General features: G+C 41.3%; 1 protein-coding gene across 1 annotated transcript in view; it reads left to right on the forward strand.

The window, feature by feature from the left end:
- The window catches only part of SPRN (shadow of prion protein), a 137,463-nt gene that overhangs the window by 107,942 nt on the left and 1,653 nt on the right, over positions 1 to 27,868 (forward strand). The window lies entirely within an intron of this gene.

The following is a 27,868-nucleotide window of genomic DNA, read 5'->3' on the forward strand; positions in this document are numbered from 1 at the left end:
CTTCGAACATATGTAAAAAAAAAATAAAACCTAAACCCAAAACTAATGGCTGTAGGCAGGGGGGAAAGTCCCCCAGAAGCCCCCACACCCCCGCTCTTTAAATATACCAACTCTAAGACCACACTACAGTGCAGTAAGGGAAATCTTCGCAGTCTATTTTTTTTTTTTTTTTTTTTTTATTATTATATGTTCGATGTTTGAAACTTCGAACATTTAAATTTGATTATTTAACGTTCAAAGTTTTCAGACTTCGAACTTATAATATAGACCCTCTCCCAATTACCATAAAACACCACCCAACCCTATCAACTTGTATACTGTTTTCTTCTTTACTTTTACAATGACCACAGAAATTTAGATTTAATTTTAATACCTTTATTTCAAATTTTACAGCAAAACACAGACAATCATTTGCTAAACAAAACAAAAACTCTCACACTGAAAACAGACTTAGCATGAATAACAGTAAACATGTTCTTTGTATTTCACTGTTGCAGTCATCACATTTGGGTTATCTGCCTGCAGGTAGCTCTCAGCTGGCCTGAATATCAGAGTCTTGGGATTTTTGCGTCAGATGCTGTCGCTTCTTCCATGATGTCAGGTCGTCAGGGGTATAAAACATCCAGCCGACGCCATTACATCAGTCTTTCTTGCCGTGCGGTGCCCAAAGCAGAAGCAGTTCGCAAGTGCCAGTCGGCCGACTCCTGAAATTTTTGTTTTTCGAGTTTCAGACCTGAAGTCTTCTAAAAGATAAGTACCCCGTTGGGGATCCTTTTCTCTTACTCTAACCGATGTCAGAAAAAATGAATAATTGTCTTGCCTGTGGAAAGCAAATACCTCACAGAGATTTTCATTGTTACTGCGTCACCTGTTTAGGCCCAGACCACGACGTCCCTCACTGTCAGTTTTGTGACTTGTTTAACGCCCGAACTATTTGTCGTCGGGCTATTTTTGTAGCTAAATTCTTTTGCTCTCGATTTCCTAACTCCAAAATGTCTTCAGTAAGCCATCCGACTACCAATCTTCCAAAAAAAAGGAAAGGATAAAGACAGAGACAGACCGCATAGGTCCAAGGCTGTCGATGATGCTACTGTTAAGCTAGTCGCCATTCCGCAAGTACTCATTGAGGTGCTTTAGCAGCCCCTGATACCCATTCTACAGATTCGCAGGCCTCTACTGAGACCCATTTGGAGTCCGGTATGCCGCGAGATGCTTCTTCGACTATGGAACCTGCGGATGTCTCTACCTTGGATGGGTCCGGAGCCGCTGTGCAGGCACCGGCTACTGAGGATGTTTTCAGGCCTTCCGATCTTCATATTAAACCGACAACTTCCTTTCAAACCAAAAATACCATATTTCTCAGGCCTAAAGTTCGCACTAAGCCTAGGAAATCAATGATCAAAGCTCATTCTAAGGCCCACATGCCACAAAAACCAATGATTAGAATGGCTGAGGACCTTATTACTTTAATTAGGGGAAGTCAGCCTTCCCCCTCAAAAAGACCCAGAACTGATTTTCCTTCTGATTCTTTTGATCAGGAATCTGATTAGTCTGATCCTTCTGCTTTACAAGATATACCCTTATCTACCTATGAGGATTCTGATGCAGAGGATTCCATTCCCTCTGCTTCCCCTCCAGAGGATTTTTACTTTGGTGAAACCCTGCACACCCTTAGGGAACATTTCCGCTGGGAGAGCCAGGACTACTCCCAGTCCAAAAAGACACTCAGGGAATTTTTAAGCTTGCCTCAGCACAGGCCTCTAGCTATCCCTCCTATTCTGGAAATTGTAGATTATGTCTTCCTGGAATCCAGCCTTACCCCTGTTACCTTGCCTCCAGCTCCCAGGAAACCTGACAGGTACTATAGAGTGCCTGACTCCCACAAATTCCTTTTTAGGAATCCTACCATGGATCCAGAGACCATTTCCCAGGGACCTAAAGGCATTAAGGTTACAACTGCCAAAAATCCTACCCCTTCGGTCAGAGATTCCAGGGCATTAGATAGATGGAGGGAAAAGGTATACACCTCTGCTATGCTTGCCATTAGTGCTTTCAATTCTAGTTTCATATGCTAAAGTATCAGCAGCATATTATGGAGCTAATTAAATAAAAAATATTGTTGATTCCTGATTGTGGGGAACACAAAGATTTACAAGCTAACCAAGTTGGTAAACATACTTTGAAATGTGGGTTTGATGCTTTAGCAGCATCTTGCAGGGCTGCTGTCACTGGGTCTGTTCTTAGAAGACATGCTTGGCTTAAGGAACAAAACTTGCCAGATCATGTCAAAGCAAAATTACTGGATGCACCATTAAATCAAGAGCATCTATTTGGTAATAAAGCACAGGAAGTCCTCAAAAGAATGGAGAAGAAAGCTAAATCTATGCAAACTGTTAAGGATTTCTTACAAGTACAGCCACCTAGATTCAGTAGGCATTGGCCTTCAAAAAACTGGTCTTTTCTAGTCCCTTCCAGGCCTTCTCAGTCCAAACCCAGGGGCAGCATACCACCAAGACTTCAGTCTCAGGCTATGCACAGATCTAAGCAATGGAGTGCTCCCATGTCCAAAACAGGGAGTAGTAAGCCTCCATCCTTTGGTAAAATTGCACAATGACTTATCCTTAACTCTTCCAAGCCTTGCCCAAGTACTTGCACCTTTAGGAGGAAAACTTGCATTGCATGCCAAAAAGTGGCAATGCATCACCCAAGACAAATGGGTCTTAAACATTGTTTCCCAGGGATATAGATTCCAATTCCACTCACTCCCATCCATAAGCAGATGGCTAGACCTCCCACCAAACCAGTGGGCAGAGACCCAAAAGCAAGTACTTTCTCTTCTCAGTATCAAGGCTATTCAACCTGTCCCAGCAGAACAAAGGGGACAAGGTTTTTACTCCAGACTGTTTCTGGTCCCCAGAAAATAAAACTCTTGGTGTCCTATCCTGGATTTGTCTATTCTCAACACCTTTTTGGTGGTTCCAAAATTCAAAATGCTAACTCTCCAACAGCTGCTTCCTATGCTAGCCAAGGACTCCTGGCTAGCAACCCTAGATTTAAAAGAAGCTTATCTGCACATTCCCATAAGGGAATCTTGCAGGAAATATGTACGCTTCAGAGCAGGCACTATGCACTATCAGTTCTCTGCACTTCCCTTTGGCTTATCTACTGCACCCAGGGTATTCACAAAGTACCTAGCTCCAGCCATTGCATATTGCAGGCAGAGAGAAATTCAAATTTACCCATACTTGGACGATTGCCTGATTCAGGAATGGCTACTTCAGCACCTGGCATTTGTAAAGAGACTTCTCACTTTACTGGGGTACACCATCAACAAAAAGAAATCACAACTGGTACCCAGCCAACAGATTGTATTCCTGGGAGAAAGCTTGAACACAACTTCCCAGATGGCATTCCTCACTCCAGAGAAACAAATTTATTTGACAAACTATTTCAATCTACTGGCCACCCAAACCCGGCTATCTGCAAGAAAAATACTGCAAGCCCTAGGGTGCATGGCCTCTTGCATTCTACTAATTCCATATGCAAGACTGCATATGGGAAACTTCAATGGTACCTAAAAAGTCTCTGGTGTCAACATTCTCGGGACCTGGTAACTATGATTCCTATCATTCCTTGCCTAAGGACAGAGTTCCTTTGGTGGGCAGAGGCCTGCAACCACAACAAGGGACGCCCTTTCATTCTACCCCCTGCTGCCCAAACCCTAACAACAGATGCCTCAGACTATACATGGGGGCTCACATGGCAGGGCAATGCATTCAGGGCAAATGGAACCCAAAGCAAATGCACCTGCATATCAGTCAAAAAGAAATGTTAGCTGTGCAGAATTTTCTGACAGCCTTCAAGGGCCTTATTCTTCCAGGACAACTATTGGCAAAGACAGACAACACCACAGTTATGTGGTACATAAAGAAGCAGGGGGGAACCCATTCCTACCCACTCTGCAGATTAGCCATGGCTCTGTGGAACACAGCCTTGAGCAACCAAGTGCACTTACAAGCTCAATTCCTGCCAGGCAAACTAAAGTCACTGGCAGACAACTTAAGCAGAAATGTCATGGATCCACATGAGTGGAAGCTGGAACCCAAAATATTCAAGCTTTTGAGGAACAGGTGGGGGACACTAGACGTGGACCTTTTTGCTTCCCCTCAGAACTATCAATTGAGCAAATACTGAACCAGAACTCCCCACTGCCAAGCTTGGAAAGTGGATGCCCTTTCTTTCACCTGGGAAAGCCTCTCAGTCTATGCATTTCCCCCTCTGCCACTCCTCTCGATGGTTCTATTAAAAATCAAACAGGACAAGCCAAGGACAATCCTGATTGCACCAGACTGGCCACACCAGCACTGGTACCCTCTTTTGCGTAGTATGACAGTGCTACAACCATGGCACCTGCCTCAGACTCCTTCCCTGCTGTACCAGCAGGTGGGCCCGATTCTGCACTCTCAGCTACAGACCCTGAACCTTGCAGCCTGGTTAATCCCTTAAACCTTTCCCAGCAATCCTCAGTAAGCAGGTGCTGGATGTCAGTCTTGAGGCAAGAAGGCCTAGTACTAGAAAATCCTATTCGTAAAAATGGAAAAGATACTGTTCCTGGAGCCAGGCTCAGGGAATGGATACAACTGTGCCCAGCTTACCTCATATATTAGATTACTTAACAGAAATGCTCCACAAAGGCCTATCCTTCTCTTCAATTAACATGCATGCCTCTGCCATCTCAGCTCATTATAAAACTGAGCCACCCCTCTTTTCTCATCCTCTGGTAAAACAGTTCCTTAGAGGAGCCAAAAATTTAAGACCCCCCCCCCCCCAGGAGAGCTCCCATTCCAGCCTGGGACCTTAACTTTGTATTAGAAAAGCTCACACTTCCGCCCTTTGAACCTGCGGCCATAGCAGAGTTAAAATTACTCTCATGGAAAATGCCTCTACTTCTAGTCATCACTCCAGCAAGAAGAGTGTGTGAATTGCAGGCCCTTATGGCAGTGGAACCCTTCACTATCTTCCATGCAGACAGGGTTTCCCTCAGGACTAACCCATCCTTTATGCCCAAGGTGGTGTCTAGTGTGGCTTTAAACCAGTCCATTCATTTGCCAACCTTTTATTCTAATTCTCAGAATAAAGGGGAAAGGTTCCTGCATTCCCTGGATGTGCACAGGCAGCTTAGGTTCTATCTGGACAGGACTAAACCTCTCAGAAAATCTGACCAGCTGCTAGTCAGCTTTGCGGCAGGGGCAGAGGGCAAGGCCATTTCAAATCAAACCATTTCTAAATGGATAGCACACTGCATCCATTTCTGCTACAAGCACCATATAAAACCTACCCCACAGGGGATCAGAACTCATTCCACTAGGGCTACATCTACCTCTACAGCATTTCGCAGGTGAGTCCCTACCAGGGACATCCTGGAAGCTGCAACCTGGAGCTCTGTACACACTTTCACCATGCACTACCACTTGCCTATATTTTCTAAATCCAGAGCTGGATTTGCCACAGGAGTCTTACAGGGCCTGATTGCCAGTCCTAATGCTTCATAACTACCTCCACCCTTCCTTAGCTTTGGGAATCAACCCAAATGTGATGAATGCAACAGTGAAACACGAAAAACATAGTATAGTTGTGAACACTTACCATAAATGTAGATGTTCGAGTGTATTCACTGTTGCAGTCCTGGTTACCCTCCTTCCAGCCCCCTGACTTCTCTTGATTTCTTTCCTGTCTGGCATATCTTATATCATTGGTATTTATTTTTTGCTGGGGGTATTACATACCAGGTAATTGCTTCCTGTTTTGGGGCACCTGACATCTAGGGCAAGAAAAACTGATGCAATGGTGCCGGCTGCATGTTTTATACCCCTGACAACCTGACGTCATGGAAGAAGTAACAGCATCTGATGCAGAAATCCCAAGACTCTGGTATTCAGGCCAGCTGAGGGCTACCTGCAGGCAGATAACCCAGATGTGATGACTGCAACAGTGAATACACTCGAACATTTACATTTATGGTAAGTATAAACAACTGTACTTTCTTTTCCCTTGAAGCTTACATTTATTGAAAACACATCTGCTAGGTAATTAAACTACAACAGATGTGCTGGGATTCATAATTAAATAGCATATAGTGAAGTATTAATTAGTGTCTATGTGAAGGATACAATAATTCAAAAGACAACCCAAGACTCCGCCTGGAGAAGTGACTTGGTCAGAGTCACAAGGCAGACAAATGAAACCTGGGGGAATCAAGCCCAGCACTACAGGAAGCAGCTTATTAACAATCCATAGCCTTTCTCATCTGCACCAAGTGCCAGACAAACTGCTGTAGCCCAACACAGTGCATTTCATACCTGTGTGCCTTGAGTTAAACAAGCTACATTAAAAACATATTCAGAGATAATATTTTAATATTAACATTAAACCATAGCTTTCAATGAATCAGGGACAAATCTTAACCAAATTACGGATAAATACAGAAATAATCAGGGACACTTTTAAAATATTAGTACTATTAACTTGAGACACTGACAGAAAAAACAAATTTGAATTCACTACATATTATGTATAATTCACCACCATTTCTCCAAAGGTCACCACTTTTAGGAGGATTAAGAGGGACAGAGGTAAAACTTGTGTCAAAATCATGGGCATCCATGGAAATCAGGGAGAGCCCGGAAAATCAGGGAGGGACACTTAAGAGGTATGCACTAAACTCAGACTTCATGCTTGCCAGTTTATTCACAGACAAATAAACACACTGTTAATGGTCAACAAAACAAGGAAACTAAGTCATAGCTGACATGATGATACTACAACTGATTCCTACCTTTACATCAAAACTACTCTGGGATGCAGGAGCCAAGTTGAGACTGTAAAGTGGTGGCCGGAGAAAGTGTAGTTAGGCAGCATAGGATGTTGGTTTGTAGGATGACTTTGGTGATCAAGAAGAGAAGGAGGAGTGTGAGGGGAGCACCAAGGATCAAATGGTGGAAATTGAAAAAGGGTAATTGTGAGGTGGAGTTCAGGGATGAGTTAAGACAGGCACTGGGTGGCAGTGAAGAGTTACCAAATAGCTGGGTAACTACAGCAGAGCTAGTAAGGGAGACGGCTAGAAAGGTGCTTGGTATCACATCGGGACAGAGGAAGGACGACAAGGAGACGTGGTGGAATGAGGAAGTACAGAAGAGTATACAGGCAAATAGATTGGCAAAGAAGAAGTGGGATTGTCAGAGAGATGAAGAAAGTTGACAGGAGTATAAGGAGATGAGATGCATGGCAAAGAGAGAGGTGGCGAAGGCTAAGGATAAGGCATATGAAGAGTTGTATGAAAGGTTGGACACTAAGTAGGGAGAAAAGGACCTGTACCGATTGGCTAGACAGAGGGACCGAGCTAGGAAAGATGTGCAGCAGGTAAAAGTGATAAAGGATAATGAGGGAAACATACTCACAAGCGAGGAGAGTGTGTTGAGGAGATGGAAAGAGTACCTTGAGGGGTTGATGAATGAAGAGAGTGAGAGGGAGAGAAGGATGGATGATGTCGGGATAGTGAACCATGAAGTACAATGGATTAGCAAGGAGGAAGTAAGGATAGCTATGAATAGAATGAAGAATGGAAAGGCTGTTGACCCAGATGACATACCTGTGGAAGCATGGAGGTGTTTAGGTGAAATGGCAGTGGAGTTTTTAACCAGATTGTTTAATGAAATTTTGGAAAGTGAGAGGATGCCTGAGAAATGGAGAAAAAGTGTTTTGGTACCGATTTTTAAGAATAAGGGTGATGTGCAGAGCTGTAGTAACTACAGAGGGATTAAACTGATCAGTCACAGCATGAAGTTATGGGAAAGAGTAGTGGAAGCTAGGTTAAGAAGGGACGTGATGATTAGTGAACACCAGTATGGTTTCATGCCGGGAAAGAGCACTACAGATGCGATGTTTGCTCTGAGAGTGTTGATGGAGAAGTGCAGAGAATGTCAGAAGGAGTTGCATTGTGTTTTTGTAGACTTGGAGAAAGCATATGACAGGGTGCCTAGAGAGGAGTTGTGGTATTGTATGAGGAAGTCAGGAGTGTCAGAGAAGTATGTAAGAGTGGTACAGGAAATGTACGAGGGTAGTGTGACAGCAGTGAGGTCTGCGGTGGGAGTGATGGATGCGTTTAAGGTGGAGGTGGGGTTACATCAAGGATCAGCTCTGAACCCTTTCTTATTTGCAATGGTGATGGACAGGTTGACAGACAAGATCAGACAGGAGTCCCCATGGACTATGATGTTTGCAGATGACATTGTAATCTGTAGTGAGAGTAGGAAACAGGTGGAGGAGACCCTGGAGAGATGGAGATATGCTCTAGAGAGAAAAGGAATGAAGGTCAGCAGGACTAAGACAGAATATATGTGTGTGAATGAGAGGAAGGATAGAGGAATGGTGAGGATACAAGGAGTAGAGGTGGCGAAGGTGGATGAGTTTAAATACTTGGGGTCAATAGTTCAGAGTAACGGTGAGTGTGGAAGAGAGGTGAAGAAGAGAGTACAGGCAGGATGGAGTGGGTGGAGAAGAGTGTCAGGAGTGATTTGTGACAGACGAGTACCTGTAAGAGTGAAAGGGAAGATCTACAAGAGGGTAGTGAGACCAGCTATGTTATATGGGTTGGAGACAGTGGCATTGACAAAAAGGCAGGAGTTTGAGCTGGATGTGGCAGAGGTAAAGATGTTAAGATTTGCACTGGGTGTGACGAGGGTGGACCGGATTAGGAATAAGTATATTAGAGGGTCAGCCCAGGTTGGAAGGTTTGGAGACAAAGCCAGAGAGGCAAGATTACGTTGGTTTGGACATGTGCTGAGAAGGGATGCGGAGTATATTGGGAAAAAGATGCTAAGGATGAAGCTACCAGGTAACAGGAAAAGAGGAAGGCCTAAGATAAGGTTTATGGATGTGGTGAGAGAGGACATGCAGGTGGTTGGTGTGACAGAGCAAGATGCAGAGGACAGGAAGAAATGGAAACAGGTGATCTGCTGTGGCGACCCCAACAGCCGAAAGAAGATGATGATATATATATATATATATATATATATATATATATATATATATATATATATATATATATGTATATATATATATATATATATATATTTATATACACACACACACACACACATACATATATACATATTATACACTCACAAATATATATATATATATATATATATATATATATATATATATATATATATATAAACACACACACACACACACACACACACATATATTTTATGTGTGCGTGTGTGGGTGTGGGTCTGCTTTAACTAAAAAAATTAAGATCAGAACACAGATGTTGATTTTCGCTAGACTGAAAATACTAAAACCTCACATACCTGAAAACTGAACTTTTTCCAGGATAAGTAAACACTTGTCCAACATGCCCTTTTCTCCACTGTACTGTGATCTTGGAGTTGGTATATATAGTTGCAGCCCCCACATTGGAGGGTAGGTGTGGATGGAGTAGCCCCCCAACTGGGTGGGTTTTATTTACTTCAGTGTGCATTTAGTTTAAGTTTGGGCAAGTGTTTACTTACCCTTGGAATGCTTTGGCATTCGGGTATGTGAGGTTTCAGTAATTTCAGTCTTGCAAAAATGAACGTCTGTGTTCTGATCTTTATATATATATATATATATATATATATATATATATATATATATATATATATATATGTATGTATAAACATCAAATAATCACCTGGAATGTGGATTGCACCTCCCATGCCCTCCCAACTTTTTAGCTCAAGAATCAGTGACAAAGATCCAAAATCAATTACAGAGTTACAAGATTGTTCTTTTGATGCTTTTTCAGAAGGGTAAGAAGTTATTTAGTGATAGCAGTCCACAACACTTTATCAGAAAGCCACAAATCTTAACAAGAAACAGACCCCCAAATATGAGGAAATATCATGAATCTTTGAACACTACACCCTTTGCACACACATACACACAACTGACTATCAATTACAGATATCTGTATGGCATGACTGTGCACCTAAGATATCTGCTTGATATCAAGTGAATGTATAAATAAAGGTCCAGAAATGTATTTCAGTTCACTGTTGTCAGAAACATACAGTGCAACCCTTTGCAACTCTCTCTGCTCTTTCATCTTCTTAGCTCAAGAAACATAGACAAAGGCCCAACATCAGGAACAGATTTTAGATATTTCTTTAATATTCTTAGAAAGTTGCTATATTTATTTATTTATTTACATTTGATTACCAGGAAAGTCCGACTGGGTAGAAACCCATTTTCAGCTGAGGCCCTGGGAGAAAAGTTCCAAATTATTACAAAACATTTTAAGAACAATAATTTTACAATTTTTAAATATAAAATTAAAACATCTGCAGTTTAAATAATTATAACAAATTAGATATAATGAATCAATACAAGTTATATGATAATCATTTAATATTTATAGAAATTTTAGACGGTTTGTGGAGAACTTTGAGGTAAGTTAGTCTAATACAAACAGGAATTGCAATATGAAGTGAAGAAAAACAGGTTTATTATATATTTAGAGTAAAAGTCAGGGAAGAGAATTTTATAGAAGTAAGGAAGTGAAGAAGGGAGAGTAAGGTGAAGTAACGAATTAAAAAGTACTTGCTCACAATTAGGCATATAATTTATACTGGTTTTGAGCAAGAACAGAGTCAGATTTTAGCTAGGAAGTCTTTCACAGTGGTTTTGAAAGATTGGGTGGGGGTACTGACCTGATGGATACGGGTAAGGAGTTCCAGACCTTAGCAACCCTGTATGAGTACAGACAATGCCCAACAGATATGACAGGTTTGTAGACAGAGAGGAGCTTTTGGTCACTAGATCACAGTGACTGACTGGGAACACAGTTGTGTAGAATATTTTTTTAGTGCTGGACAGGTAAATGGATGCTGGATAATTTTATAGGTGATAAGAAGCTGTGTATGTTAACTGATAAAGCAGCTCTAACCAATTTTGGCTTTTTAGTGCTATACAGTGGTAGGATCTGAAATTTGCTGCAAATTTAGCAACTTTGTTATAGGATTGTTCAAGTTTTAATTTTTGTGAAGCCTGGAGGTTAATAAGGATGGGAGCACCATAAAGAAGTATGGGGAGGAGATTAGTGGCAAGTGTAGTTTCAGTTGCATCAATGAAAACGTTTTTTGGCTCTGTAAAGCATTCCTAATTTTTGATGAGTTTTTCTTTTGCACTTTTGTATGTACAGGTCAGTTGTAAGCTTATCTTCCAGTATCATCCCTAATAATCTGCTATGAGAAGTGACTTCAGTGGTTGTATTATCAAGAGAGACAACTATAAATTTTGCTTTTTCATGGGAGAGGGATTTGTGGAAAAAAAGTAGCAGTTTGGTCTTTTTTTGGGTTGAGTAGATGTGCCTCTCACCAGCTAGATAAGGAGAAAATCATAGTTAGTTGTCTGTCAGGTGCCAGAATCCACCATATCACATACGCACTCAAGTCTCTCAACAACAGGTACTGTTATGACTCTGTCATAGTCCTTGTTGGCGTGAATAACTTGAGACGTACCTTTGTAGACTATATGAAGAGAGACATGATTGAGCTTGCTGATTATGTGTCCCAGGCTGGTATGTCCCTAGATTTAAGTAGCATTCTTCCATCACCCAGAATGATGCCTCAATACAAACAGAAAATGATTGATTTAACAATTGGCTTAGTTTCTGGTGTCATTCCAGGGGGATCCAGTACCTGACAGCCTGGGAAGATATGATCGACAAACCATGATGCTTTGCCAGAGATGGCCTGCATCTGTCTCACCTGGGCTTCAGGCTTCTGGCAAAGGCTCTTGTCTTCCCTGTAGTGCCTTTTTTAGGAAAAGTCCTGAGGTCAATAAAATCAATATAAATATTTCAACAAAACCCAAATTAAAGGTCATGCTGCTAAACGCTAGGAGTCTGGAACTGTGCTCATTGCAAGCATTCTTAACCCTGGAAAATGCTGACATCTGTGCAGTCACAGAAACCTGCTTCAAAGCTGTGGAGAGCACCCCAGCCTTACCTGGTTACTCATCCTATCATACATTCAGACCCTTAACTGTGAGCCAAATGAGGTGGAGTTTCAATGTATATTAAAGACATACACACCTCCAGGCTGGTCAAACAGTATGACGCACAGGAGACACTCCAGATGCAGTTAACCACTGACAAGACCCCTACTGAAATCATAGCTAGCTACCAGCCCCTAAATCTGACTCAAGATGCCCAGTCCACCTATTTCGACCTGTTCAGATCTATCAAGATTCAACCCTTTACCCTGATTCTGAGTGACTTTAACTTCCCAAACATAGATTGGAAGAACTACTCATACCAGAACACAAATGCCAAGAGATTCCTTGATTTTGTCAACGCAAATGCCTTAGAACAGCTTGTCGATACCCCCCACAAGAAGTGATAATATCTTGGACTTGGTATTAACCAACATGAGTAACCACTGCAGCATCCCTATAGTATCATCCTCCCTGATAAGATCCAACCATAAAGCAGTCACTTTTAAAGTCTCCATCTCCCCCAACCTGCCTCTAGCTAGGCTTAGATATAAAAACTTCTTCAAACCTGATTACAGCCTTCTGAGGAATGGTATAAACAGCTTCACAGCCCCCTCCTCCTCTGTAGGAACTGGCACCAATATCCAAAACTACACCAAAGCACTATACAAGCATTTATATAGATGCATGGAATCAGGAATACCCAACAGGACTAAATCATCCTCCACAAGGAAGAATAAACCTGTCTGGTGGACATCTGCAATAAATAAACTCTATAACAAAAGGAAAAAATTGCTGTCCAAGACCAAGAAGGAGCAGGTGCCCATTTGGAAGCAATATCTCCTTAGCCTGAGCAAGCAAATAAGAGCACTAGTGAAATCCTCCAAAGCAAACTTCGAGTTCAAATTGGCCATATCTACTAGAGACAATCATAAGGCCTTCTTCACATATGTCCGCAACCTCAAATGAAGCACCCAGATCTGTTCAGAACTGGTGGTCAAGGACACCACATATACAAATGCTGTAGATATACCAAACTTGCTGGCTGACACATTCAGCAAAAATTTCACCCCTCTGCACCCCCCCCCCCCCGTCAGTAAATCAGGACACCCCCAGTATCTGCTCCCTTCCCCTTATATCTAGGGAAAGGTCATCACTGCTCTCTCAATACAGCCTCTATGGGACCCGATAACCTGTGTGAACTCATGCAGGAACATGCAGCACCATAAGGCAACCTATTCAACCAAATCCTGCATACTGGCTTCGTGCCAGCTAAGTGGAGGACAGCCACTGTCATACCTTTACACAAAGGAGGAGCATCCACTGATCTGGGAAATTATAGACCCATTATAGACCATTAGTTGTGGATGGTGCAGTGGTGCAGCGGTAGCATTGTTGCCTCACAGCAAGAGGTTCTCTGGTTCGATTCTTGACTGGGGTTCCTTCTGTGTGGAGTCTGCATGTCCTCCCTGCATTTATGTGGGTTTCCTGCAGGTGCTCCGGTTTCCTCCCATGTTACAAAGACATGCGTCTGGAGCATTTCTTCCTGGGCCTCTGCTGAAAATTGGCTTCATTCCACATCAGACTTTCACGGTTAACAAATGTTAAACAAATAAAATCAGCCTAACTAGCCTGATCTGCAAGGCCATGGAATGTATTATCATGGACTTCATTAACAAGGACATTGTCAACCTTCAAACACTTGATTCCACACAGTTTGGCTTAATCAAGGGGAGGTCATGTCTGCTAAATTTGGTCGACTTCTTTGAGACAGTCACTAAAGCCATGGATGAGGGGAAGATGGTGCATACCACCTACCTTGACTTGGCCAAATACTTTGACACTATTCCCCACTCGGGCATAATAGATAAACTCTCTCAACTAGGCATCAATCCATATATTACCAGATGGGTAGCAAACTGGCTCACTGATAGAACCCACCTAGTCAAAACAGGGGAAGCCATCTCAAGCAATAGACCCATAACAAGTGGCGTACCCCAGAGTTTGGTCTTGGGGCCTCTGTTATTTGGGATATACTTTTCTGAAGTGCAGGCCAAAACCAGGGGGGTATGGCTGCCAAGTTTGCAGATGACTGCAAGCTGGGTGCTGTCATCAATTCCTCTAGTGATGTAGGCATCCTCCAAGAGGGTCTCACTCAGACAAATGACTGGTGCCAGAAACATGGCCTCGAGCTGAATACCAAAAAATGCATCACCATCCCCTTTAGGGAGAGTGACGTCCCCACAAATGATCACATTAATAACAACGTCCTAAGCATAAAAGAAAAATCCAAAAAACTGTAGCAGGAAAACAAAGACTCCACTTGGAAGGAACAAAAAGACTTGAAAGGCACAAAATCCACTGGAGACACCACACGGAGATAGTCACTGGTATGGAAAGCTTCTTTATTTGGAGCAAAAACACACAAGCGCTTTCACGTAGATGTACTACGCTTCTTCAGGTGTAATAAAACATTAACTAGAACAGCTTTTTATACAGAAAGTTTTGGCGCTCAAACTAACCAATTAAACACTGATTAAATAATTACTAACAATCAGTCTTTCCTTGCTGGTTTAAAGAGACAATGCTAAAAGATTTTTTTTAAAAACAAATGGAAAGATTCCTTAAAAGGAAAAAGTTTAAAAACATGGCAAAAATGGCAAACATGCCTTGAGCAAACTGTACTGCATGAATGAAACAGTAAAGCCTATCAAGCTGACAGTACAAGCCTGCTGACGTATCCCACTCACATCTCTACAAGGCTATACAAGGGCAAGGCCAAAACACAAAACATAAAAAAGAAAACAATAAACTAAGGAACCAAGCATGTGCTTTGTTAGCGACTCCAAATACGAGTTGGTGAATATGTTTTAGAAGTATTTGTAAATAGGAATATCACAGGCTTTCACTCAGAAAACATTGTTTTCTTTTTTATGTTTTGTGTTTTGGCCTTGCCCTTGTATAGCCTTGTAGAGATGTGAGTGGGATACGTCAGCAGGCTTGTACTGTCAGCTTGATAGGCTTTACTGTTTCATTCATGCAGTACAGTTTGCTCAAGGCATGTTTGCCATTTTTGCCATGTTTTTAAACTTTTTCCTTTTAAGGAATCTTTCCATTTGTTTTTAAAAAAAATCTTTTAGCATTGTCTCTTTAAACCAGCAAGGAAAGACTGATTGTTAGTAATTATTTAATCAGTGTTTAATTGGTTAGTTTGAGCGCCAAAACTTTCTGTATAAAAAGCTGTTCTAGTTAATGTTTTATTACACCTGAAGAAGCGTAGTACAGCTACGTGAAAGCGCTTGTGTGTTTTTGCTCCAAATAAAGAAGCTTTCCATACCAGTGACTATCTCCGTGTGGTGTCTCCAGTGGATTTTGTGCCTTTCAACGTCCTAAGCATGCAATCAGTCATGAGGGATTTGGGCACCCAGGTTGATAGAACCTGACATTTGACCACCATGTTGCTTCCATTGTACGGAAAGCCTTCTACATAGCCCACCTCATAGGTAAGGGTATCTCATCCAGGGACAAGGAGGTCATAACATCCCTGTATTCTTCCCTTATAAGGCCCTTTACTGAGTACAATGCCCCTTTTGGCATTTACCTCACAAAGCACATGCAGCAGATGGAGAGACCATGGAGGTTCCTCCCCAGGAGAATCCAGGGCCTCAAACATCTACCATACACAGATAGGCTAAAAGCCCTATCCTTCTACTCAGTTTCATACAGACTCCTCAGAGGTGACCTCTGTCTGGCATACAAGGCAATCATGGACCCCAGATTGATGGGACTGCTGCATATCCGCAAGTCAAGCTCCACTCGAGTAACTTGCATGCGTGGCCTCAACCTGGTCTTTGACAGCAACAGGACTTCTTGGCAGGACAGATTTGTGTTCCAGAGACTCCCTCATCTATGGAATAGACTCCCTCTCCACATCAAGCAGAGTACCTCTTTACACCCTTTATAAGTGCAACTTGGAATACTGGATGGGAAACAGAAAATATACCCCTGGGACTCCACCTGTGTCCCTGCTGGACAGGGGCATTGGGTGCTGACTTGTCTAAACATGGGCTAAACTCTTGGCTAGGCTTATAAGAGCCCCATGGGCAATAGGCTAGTAACCTACTATGATTCTATGATTCTATGAGCATGAGTTGTGAGTTACAAAGAAAAGGAAAAAAAGCTAGGACCAGCTCCAAGGTTAACTGTCACTCCAGACACAAGATATTTACAAAGAGCAAAGTAAAGTCCAATGATCAGAAAGGCTAGGCAGTTAATAGTAAGTAGCATAGGTTCATAGGTGTGTACTCGGCTAATGGCCCTGGAGCCTTTACAAGCCTAGCCCATAGGATTACCCTGGCATCGTGCCACCCGACCATTGTTTCCAGTGCCTCTGTCGAGTAGAGCCACTGGTGTGATCCCCAGGGTGAATTCTCTATTTTCCATCCACTCGTCAAGATTTCTCTTGAAGAAGGTCAGTGAGGTGCTCTGTTTGACATGTATGGGAAGTCTATTCCATAGCATGGGCAGTCTCTGTGTTATGAACCTGTCCCTCCAGCATGTTCTGTTGATTGTGGTAATGAGGTTGAGGTCACTGGAGCATGTGTTGCGGAGGGATTGGGATTTCTTTAGATGTAGCATTTCTAACAGAGCTGGGTCAGACATAGTTTTGTAAGTCAAGCAGAGACTTTATTTCTCCTCCAAATTGTTTGCTTTGCTTTATGAGAGTGCTTCTATCCTGCTGAGTGCTGCACCTCCTAATTTTTGCCATGATTTTCTTCCTTCTGTTATACAGACTATTGATTTTGTGATTCCACCAGGGTGGCTTGTTTTTTGAGTTAGTTCTGTACTTCTTCCTGGTGGGTACAGCTGCCTCTATGCAGCTATTAACATGCTTGTACAGTGTTTCTGTGAACAGTTTTACATAGGCAGCAGTGTTCTCAGGGTTTATGGAGGCTTGAAATTTTGCCAGGTTATCACTTAGTAGCAGGAAGTTAGCCTTAGAGCAGTTCCTGAATATTCCAGGTTTAGCTAGGGTTCCAGGTTTTAGTTTTACTTCACAGGAGACCATTCTGTGGTCTGACCTTAACAGGGAAGACATTACAGTAGGGGGTGTGTGCAGCACTGTCCCATATTAGTGTGAACCAGATCCAGCATGGTTGCACCCCGATTGGCATATTGACAATATGGTCCAAGGAGTTTGTGTTTACAAAATCCAGGAGTCTGTGTGCCTGTATATTTGGTATCATATAGGATTTCCATTTAATAGTGGGGTACAGTCACCCATGAATGTGGTATTGGGTTAGATGGTGAGTGTTTCCAATAAGTTTAAATACATGGTATGAGTTTCCCGAGTCATAAAGGGGAGTTATAGCTTGCAAGGAAGGGTACTGGATTTTGCCTATGGTGATTTGAACATGGAGCAGCTCAAGTGCATTGTCCTGTTTGACCTGCCTTGAGGTATATTTATTTTTTATGTAAATCGAGACACCTCCTCCTTTAGTTCCTGTCTGTGTAGTAGCTGGTCTAAATGTGTGGAAGGCATTGTAACTTTGCACTGTTGGTGTGCCCTCCATGGCTTTAAACCATGTCTCAGTGACCAGACAGATGTCAACATTTTCTAGGGTGAAGAGAGCTTCTAGGAAGTGGAGTTTTTTGTGTAGTGTTGAGCAGTAATACCTTTAGATTTTCTTGGTTTTGATTTGCTATGTCAGAAGTACTTTCAGTTTGGCATTGCCTAACAAAGGCACTATGGGGGAAGACAATGTATTGGCTAATATTTGAAAGCCTAGAGAGGAGAAGTGCAGACCATCCCTGGCAAAGCATCTTGGTCTGTTTACCATCTCCTTCCATACTGACAAATATTGCACACCCTTAGAATGACACCAGAAACTAAGCCAGTTATTAAATTCAGTTATCTTTTGTTTGTATTGTGGCATCAACCTTGGAGAAGGTAAAATGCTGCTCAATGCTAGGCTTATATCAGCCTGAGACACATATTTCGAGAGCTCTATGATGTTTCTCTTCAGATAGTCAGGGTCTTAAATGCCAGACAATTCACTTAAAAAGTTAACAGAATAGGTAACACATGGATATGCAGTTTTTTGAACAATAAGAACTATGAAACTCTAATCGCTAGAATGTTTGACTTAGTGCAATCCTGAATAATTTACCAGAAAGAATTAATTTAATGAGATGGGGCATAAGTGATGCAACACTGGACACAACCTGCAAGCGTGGAGATAGATTTGATACAGAAGACTGCTGCTCTATTCACTTAAAGAGTTAACAGAAAATCACATTTTGCATTGCTATGTATTTTCTGAAGAATAAGCACCATGAAACTCTAATTACTAGCATTATTGACTGACCATAATCCCCAGTGATTTGCCAGAAAAGGCAGGGTATAAATTTGACTAACTATAATCCTCAATGATTTACCAAAAAAAAAAAAAAACAGGGCATAAATATAAGGTAAAATCTTAGATATTCTGAAAACTGGAAACAGATGTGAAGCAGTAGATCACTTAATCAATTCACTTAGAAAGTAAGCAGAACAGAATAGTTTGCATCAGCATGTATTTTCTGAAGAATAAGACTATGGAACTCTAATGACTGTCACTATTAACTGACTACTGTAATCCTCAATGATATACCAGAAAATAAGACATTTTAGGGTGGTGATAAGCCAAAATCAAAGGCATTTACATATTTGTATGCATGTACTCTGCATAATTACATAAGAGAAGCAAATGCACATTTAATATTTCTGCAGAGCAGTACCGGCTATCCAAAAGGACCAAGCTACTACAGGCTTATCTACTACTTAACCACTTTGGCCATGAGAAACTCCAAACTCCAGGAGGTCTCTCTCTCTCTCTCTGTCTCTGTCTCTCTCATTTGCTCTACATTTGAATCAGTGAGAAAGAAGAAACTGGAGCTGTTGCATGTCAAAACAAAGCAGCTGAGCTGACCCATGTAATTGCGGTTCAGATATATGGACGAGGAAATTTCTTTTTTCTTCTTCTTCTTTTCATTTTTTGACAATTATGGAGCTCCCAGCTAGTACCGGGCCCTAGGCAGTACCTTGTATGTAGTGATGGGTCTACCTTGGCCCACATTAGCCACCAAATCTTGTGCTGAATGACCCAGCAGAGTCCTCTGTACCACTCTCCCATATGAAGCCTATGCTACCCACTGGAGAACCAGCAGTGGAAGCCAGCAGCAAGTCTTCCAGATCACCTTTGATAGTGTGACATTTACCATTCTGCGGAGAGGCAGGCCCAGGGACGGTGCAGTGGCCAGTATATAGTGTGATGGCCACTACCTCAACGCTGCTTCCTTCATGGCCAATCCTGCAGAAAAAAAGAAACTATATGGAAAAAAAGAAAAAGAAAACAGCATCATTAAAAAAAGAATGAAAAAGAGAAGAAAACAAGACAGAAATAAAATAGTCCATCTGATGTAGTACACTTGGAGGGAGAAACAATAGCAGCAAACCAATGTAAAACACAGCCAATAGAACACACTATTATGCAACAGTGGATAACACAAATGATAGTAAGCAGGTAGAACTGGAGCAGTGTGGGACAGTTCCACAGTAAGTGGGTATGAAGCAATCTACAAAACCAGTGAATAACAAAGCTATACAGAAACACTAAAATGCATAAAGATACAACTGCTCAGTGCTGTTGCAAAAATGTAAAGTATACTTATACAGTAATGGCAAATGCAGCTCTAACTGGAACAGTGTGGCACAAGAGGACAGTAAATGGAGTGCAAACTCGTCTGTAAAACAATGAACAACTATGATTAAATACAAATATGAAAAACAAAAAATGCACAATGCAATGGTTAACATGTTCAGCCACAATTATATAGTAATATCAGCAATCTAGTAAATCCACTCCACCACATGGCAAGTCTGGTCTTCCTCCTTTGGCAGATAGTCCTGTTACCTGCAATGTCTTCCTCTGCTGCAAACGTGAAAAAGGCATTGACTGAGTACAGTGCACCCATAACAGCAGAAGACATGTATAGTTCTTAGTTCTAGTGAGCAATGACTCATCAAAAACAGGTATGTTAAGTTAACTGTAGTATGGAAGCTCTTTCTTCTTAACATCTTCTTCCCATTGGTGGAGAAGATACGTGTGGAGTTTTCATAGATCACTATATTTATACCAGCAATGCTTAACAGAGCAAGTAAGTCCAGTGGCATTACTCACCATCCTGGCAAATGAGTGCCAAGCATCCACTTTGTACAAGGGAGCTGCATAATCCCACAGCAGGTGCTCAACAATTTAAAAAAAGATTTTGCACTCCCTGTTACACCACTTGGGAGTCCTACCAATGTCAGATCTTGTTCAAGCCATGTGCCTTCAGCAAGTGAAGCTAAGAGTGAAAATCAGAGCTGGGGCATACACACATGTCAAAGAAAACTCATGATATGCATTGTTGAGCAGAACAGCAGCATTATGCTACAATAGCATGAAATATGTGGTCAGTAGTGCAGAGAAAGGCAAGAGTAGCGTAGCCAGGCTCCATCGGTGTGCACCCATGCATGAGCACAGCCAAGTCAGGCAGCCGAATTGTACAATGACCACGGTCGATAATGTACTGCAGTTCATTAGTAGTGTGGCTGCGCTCTACAAGCATGCACAACATATGCATTCTTGGTGCCTGTGTACAAACTGCACTAGGCCTCACAGCACAGAATAGAGGTGATAATGCATCACATTATTAGTATGATTCAGAAGAAATTACATTAAATCACCTCATTATCAGAACAGCTGTACTGCAAGCCCCATTTTAGTGCAATAAAAATATGGTCACCAGATTAGAGGAGACTTCATTACAGTAAGCAGCACTCAGAATTCAAGGAAATTAGATAGCAAGAGTGTACCTTGATGTAGTGAAACTGACAGCAGACAAGAAATATAGTAATGGACCCCAGCTTTGCAGTCAATGCTCAGAGGGGGCTAGGGCACCATAGACCTTGTTAGACTTTAGTGCAATGCGTGTGGTAATGCTGGACTTGCCATGACATGGGTCTGATAGGCTGTTGGGGAGAAGAAATTGACAGGATACTGACAACAGGTAGTACAGGTTGCAGTGCTATTGGGATGGGGTGCCCCAGCTCTGTGCTGTTAACACTGTAGTATAGGTTTATGTGTCTAGAGTAGGTGTTTGCTTCACCATTAGTTCTGTTTAAGTGAAGGAGTTCAAAGAGTGCTGGGACATTTGAAGCTAAGAAGACGAAGCAGAGATCATCCCTCAAGAGTCTGGGTGACACTGAGTAGAGGGACAGGGCTTTTATCCTGTCACAGTAGCCAAGGTTACAAAAACGTGATATATTTTTGGTGAAGACATATTGAGGTCTCTCAAGCTGGTTTAGGTGTGTTTAGCAAACTACATGCTGAAGAACATTCAATGATAGGCCTAATAAGGGATGAGTAAAGTGGGACTATAACTTGCTTGGGCCTTGAGCAGGTATCACACGGGATATGTTGTGCAAGGCTGAAGGATTTTATAACAGCCACAGAGATGTGGTAGTCAAAGAAGAGTCTGTTGTCAACATATGTACCCAAGTCCATGACTGCATTAAATTTAAGTAGAATGATATCCATATGGCAAGCAGTAATGATGCTAGATTTATCAAAGGAAACTATGCAGCATTTCTTGGAGGCGAGGCCAAGCCTACGATTAACTCACCAAATATTTCTTTGGTCCAGTTCTTCCTTACTGTTACTTCATGAATATGAGAATTGTATCCTTTTCAGCGTCAGCCTCACTGCACCCTCAAAGGAGATGTATTCAGTTTAAATGTCCTTATCCAACATCACATTCAAGGATTTTGCATTTTATTTGTACTAAAATACTTGACTTTGTCCTTATGTGCATATAAATTGAAATGCATTCATGGTTGTGCCCTCTCAGATTGACTGATTTGATGAAGAAAGGAGAAGTAGCTATTTGATGGGGGGTACATATGGCCATAAATGCATGCGTAGCTGTTTGTACATTTTGACTACTAGAGGTTATATTCAGATTTTCTAAAAGTACTACATCAGAAGAATGATGAGTGTAATCATGAAATATGACATTTCTGCATTAAGAAGCCAGACGGCTACCAAGTCTGTATTACTGTTTCATCAAACAACTACACAGTTGCTGTACTCTATGCCACAGTCTATCTCTAGCTTTTTAAATTAATATGTAGCACAAAGTGGCTTAACAGGTGGCACACGTGCTTTGAACTACATTTCAGCACTCTTTACCATCTAAATGTAAATGGTCTGGTTAAGGTAAAATGCTACAGTAATAATTTTACATACATAATGCATATATGTTATTTGTTTATGCATGCGTGTTCATCTGGTAGTCAGGTAGGCTCGATGGGGCAAGAATGTATATTATTCTGGTGTTGACAGCTATCTTCTTAGAAATGTGATGCCTAGATGCTTAAAGAGTTGCACGTGACTAAAATGCACTCCTCCAAATGAGATTTTTACAGAGAGGGTTGTCCCTTGCCTTAAGATACAGTAATGCCAGAGCTGATTCTATCACCTTCAAGGTGCAGGAGACAAAGGCCTTCATTTGAAGGTGTGGTTGGGGGAACCTGACTCCTCAGAAAAAAATGTGTATTTGTAAACTGTTGCTTTTGAGAATTTATTATTAAGTGAATAAAGTTTGTAAACACATAAAAAGTACACTACAGCCAATAAAATAAGCCACAGAGTGAATACATCACAAAGAACAACAGAAAACACATAAAAAGTACACTACAGCCAATAAATGACAAAAGAAAGTTCTACTGTGAACTACAAGAAACCCATTTTAACAAACCAAAACAATTCTGGTCCTCAATCAATAGACTCCTATCACCAGGAACTGCCAAAACTCCCTCCCCACTAAATGCTGACCCAGACACCCCTCACCAGACTGCAAATGCTTTTAACTCTTTCTTTTTTGAAACCATTCAATCTCTTGCTGGTCAACTGAACACTAATAACTTCTACCCTCCAAATAATCTAGTAGACTCTTCTTACAGCTTCTCTCTACAACCTATCTCTACCTCTTTCATCTACAGACTTATCTCCAAACTAAAACCCTGTACCCCTCTGCTGATAAACTCCCTTCCATCTTTCTGCAAAGGCAGCCAAAGAAATTGCATACCCAATATCTATACTTATAAATAGGACCATCCAGGAGGGAACCATCCCTGATATCTGGAAAGTCTCTCATATTATCCCTCTACACAAAGGCGGTAACTCTATTGACTTCTCTAACTTTAGACCAATTGCACTTCTCTCACCTTTAGCAAAGATTATGGAGAAATGTATTCATCAGCAACTTGTACAGTACCTCTCCCTACACAATATCATAGCTAACTGTCAACATGGCTTTAGACCCCACCATAGCACCACCACTGCCCTCCTTTCCTTTGTTGATACTATCAACAGCAAATCGCAATAATAACCTTTTCTCTTCTGCACTATTCATTGACCTTTCAAAAGCTTTTGACATGGTTAACCACTCTGCTTTAATTACTATTCTTGAATCCCTTTCATTTGATAAGCTTACTTTAAAATGGTTTAGTTCATATCTCAGCAACAGACAACAAGCTGTTCTTTGGGACAAACACATCTCCTCCTTACTCCCCATTTCTATTGGAGTCCCTCAGGGCTCTATTCTTGGACCACTTCTCTTCTCCCTTTTTATAAATGATCTCCACTCTGTTATTCCTCAAGCCACCTGCGTTCAATATGCTGATGACTCCACTATTATCTGTTCAGCATCTTCCTCTTCTAACCTAATCTCACTAACCCAACAAATCTTCAACACAGTAGAAACTTGGTTTACTAGACGATATCTTCTCCTTAATGCTAAAAAAACTAAACTCCTCCTCTTCACCCCCACCACTCGTACCTCCCCATTACATTTCACCATCTTGTCTAACAACAACACAGTCATCTCTCCTGACTTGACAACTAAACTACTTGGCATAACCATCGATAATAATCTCTTTTGATCAACACATCAACAACACCATCAAATCAGTAAACAGAAAGATTGGATCCCTATACCGTATTAAACCATTTCTTACCCCATCTGCTAGAGCTACTATTGCCCACTCCCATCTCATATCCACTCTCTTTTATGCCTCTCCAATCTTCACCAACCTCAAGAAAACTAACCTAAACAAACTTGCAACTTGCTATAATAACATTGCCCGCTTTGCCACTGGTAACCCCTTCAAAACCCATCACTGCCTTAATTTGAAACATCTAGGCTGGCTAGAACTAAAAAATCATCTTGCAATCTCTCAACTTACTATTGCCCATAAAATTCTGTACCAACCTGAAAACACCCCTATTCTATCTCAGCTCTTACTCCCTTATAACAATCTTACCTCCCTTCGCTCCTCTTCTAAACTCTTGACCAAACCCATAAAAGCTCACAACTTAGCTGGTGACTCTTTATTCACTAATACTGTAGGCCGAATATGGAATTTGCTACCTAGGGATATAACTCTAATTACATCCCTACCTCTCTTCAAACAACAAATCAAACTGTACTTCCAAAACCACTGGCTTTGCTCATGTAATACACCAGACTGACTTCTCCCCCCCTCTCCTGACCTTTTTACCCTATCTTGTGCTGATGACCTAGCATTTATCTTTCTTTTCCCTAATATTTCCTTCTATGCTCTGACCTATTTCTCTTACCTCTCCCATATCCTCTTGTTTGTATCATTTATTTATATTCCTCTTGGTGTCTTTTTTCTCATGTTCTTCTCCCATTTCTTGACTACAATCTCTTCCCTCTCCCTTATCTTATACCTTTCTCCTTCTTCTCTTTCCACTTGTTCTTTTTTATTTATAGTAGGAGCCTTATGGCATAGCCTATTTGAATTAACTTAGATGCTTTAAACTGGCCTACCCTAGTTTTTGACTTTTGATGGTGTGCCTACATTTTTTTTTTTTTTGTTAACTTTGTCACTAGGTCTTATTATTATTACTATTGGTTTTTACTAATACTTTTTTATTAGTATTTCTATGTGTTTATTAACAATATGTCTCTGTTTATCTCTCATTGTTATGTTTTTGTGGAGCTTTTCTCCCCGGGCCTCTACTGAAAATGGAAATATATCCAGCTAGACTAGCCCGGTCAACAAATGTAAAATAAAATAAATAAAATAAACCACAGAGTGAATACATCACAAAGAACAACAAACAGCAAAATCTGTAAATATAAGTCATGTAGTTACCATAGCCGGCGTTAGGCATAGGCCAAATAGGCAGTTGCCTAGGGGGCCGCTGTGGCAGGGGTGCTTTTCCATTATTTATTTGTTTTGGGGAGTTTTTTTGTAGTATAGAAATGGTTTCTATAAAATATGTTGCATGAATACAGGATAAACTGAAAAGTAAAACACATTGTGAGAAAAAGGAATAAAAAGGTAATCTGGATGGTATAAGTAGACCAGGATGTGGGAGGAACTGGGTAGTTTTGTGGGGCATTGTGGAGCCCTTTTGCCTAGGGCACCAGTTCACCAAAGGCCAGCCTTAGTACTTAGCATAATGCTAGATTTAGCTGGTCTCTGTCTGGACACTGAAATTGGTGGACTGGTCAATGAAGGTGCCTCATCTCCATGGCAACAATGGAAAACCTCTGACTAGCTTGTACTCCTCCCCATTCATAATTCCATACCCTTGGCTAACTCTCCAGACTGAGTCAGACAAGCAATCACAGCAGCAAGTTATGAATATAGCAAAGAAAAAGTATCTCTGACAACACGGACAATGTAGCAGTCAAAGACCCATTATAGGCCTCTGGAGCTCCTTGGGTTCATCCAGATAGGATCATTTTTGTTGGGGAATGGGTGGGTGGGTCCTACTAGTGTCTACATAAGCCTACATAGAAACCAACTAAATCTAGCATTCTGGTAAGTATGTAAATTGAGTATTTAAGCAGGTCATTTCTGGACACTGGAACTAGTGGACAGAATCCCTAGTAGACCTTGGGTGGTACTATGACTAAAGACCTTTGAAAATGTAAGCCCCAAAGGAGGCTCTAGACCTTGATAAGTTGTCTATACTGTAATGTTTAGTGGATGTATGTAACATAGACCATGTGGCAGCTGCACAAGTTCTGTCCAAAGGCAGGTCCCATTTGTTTACTCAGGTAGAACATTGATCACAACTGACCAATTTCAGGCTCAGTCTAGGCCACATGTAGCACACAAGCAACAAGTATTTACAACAACAATCAGTGAAACACAGAGGCAATCATAACCATGTGCAAGAAGCTGGAGGATAAACATTTTAGCAAAAGGAAATGCAAGTCAATATATAGTAGTTATACTAAGTGTATAATACATAAGGAATACTTTCTACATATTGCATAACACATAGTAGGAAAGAATGAGAAAAAGTTAAGAATAACTGTAATCTACTTGTAGTGTTATTATTAGTTTTGATAAAAATGTGGATGCTTCTTTTACTGGTACTTGCATTTTTAATTTCCAGTGAGAGAAGACAGCAGGTTTCATGATTTGGTAATTCTTTGCATGCCGGATACCTTCTAGTCAGAACGGAATCAGTGGCAGAGTGATACTTCTTTATGTCCTGCCCTGCAACTGTCACATCTGCTGGTCCAGATTCACCATACAATCTCGAAATACTGAAATGTCGAATTTCAGTATTTCGAGACTGAATAGTGGAAAACCCACATACCCGAAAACCCAAAATCACGAATAGCACAATCGCGACCATTCACACACACACACACACACACACACACACACACACACACACACACACACACACACACACACACACACACACACACACACACAAACCAGCATATAAGCACACACATATACACCTACCTAACTACACTAAAACAAACATAACAACACCCACAAACACACCTATCCTACCTATAAGCAGGAGGCAAGCCCCCCACACACCCGCTACGTATATATTCTAACTCCGAGGTTGCACTAAACACACACACAAAAAACACCACCACACACACTCACACACACACTAAAATCCCTACCCAATACCCTCACACACACCACTTACCTGAAACCCCAGATAAATCCAAAAACCGCACCACACATCACAAACGCGACACCACGATAGCGGATTTGACATTTGCGGATTCGACACTTCTGCATTCGGCATAGTGCAGTTTCGCGTAACTGCACTTTCCACTATTCGGTCTCGACGTACTGAAATTCGACATTTCAGTACGTCAAGATTGTCTATTGAATCCGCTGGTCCACACTTTAGACTCATTTATAGCTTTTTTTAGTTCATATATTTTAATTTATTTTATTGGCAATCTATTTTTCTGTTAGTTTAACTCCTTCCCCTTTGTGATTGCTCACTCTGCAAATCATTTCAAAGTGAGATGCAGAATGAAAGAAGTGTAGAGGTGTTCATTTTGTGCTTCTGAATAGTTAGTAACTGTATCACTGTCAACCACACACAACACACACACACACACACACACACACACACACACACACACACACACACACACACACAAAACATAGAAACTGATGACATAATATTCTTCTGGCCTGCCTGAGAGATTGCTGAATTTCTGTTTTTTTAGATTCTTTTCCATCTGTCTCTAATATTTTTGCATGTTGTAGCCAAATGGGAAGTAAGCCTTTACTTTGTTCCTCTATGAAAGGTGTAGACCATACAGGGAAGAACACCAAAGTCATAAGGGAAGTAAATTCCTAAACAGAAAACTTGTAATCTTCTCTTGTCACTGTTGTAGCTATATACGTACCTCTCAACTGTCCAGATTTTTG

This window comes from Protopterus annectens, chromosome 14.part0, assembly GCF_019279795.1.
Source record: "Protopterus annectens isolate FY-2018-M chromosome 14.part0, PAN1.0, whole genome shotgun sequence".
In the NCBI taxonomy this organism is placed as follows: Eukaryota; Metazoa; Chordata; order Ceratodontiformes; family Protopteridae; genus Protopterus; species Protopterus annectens.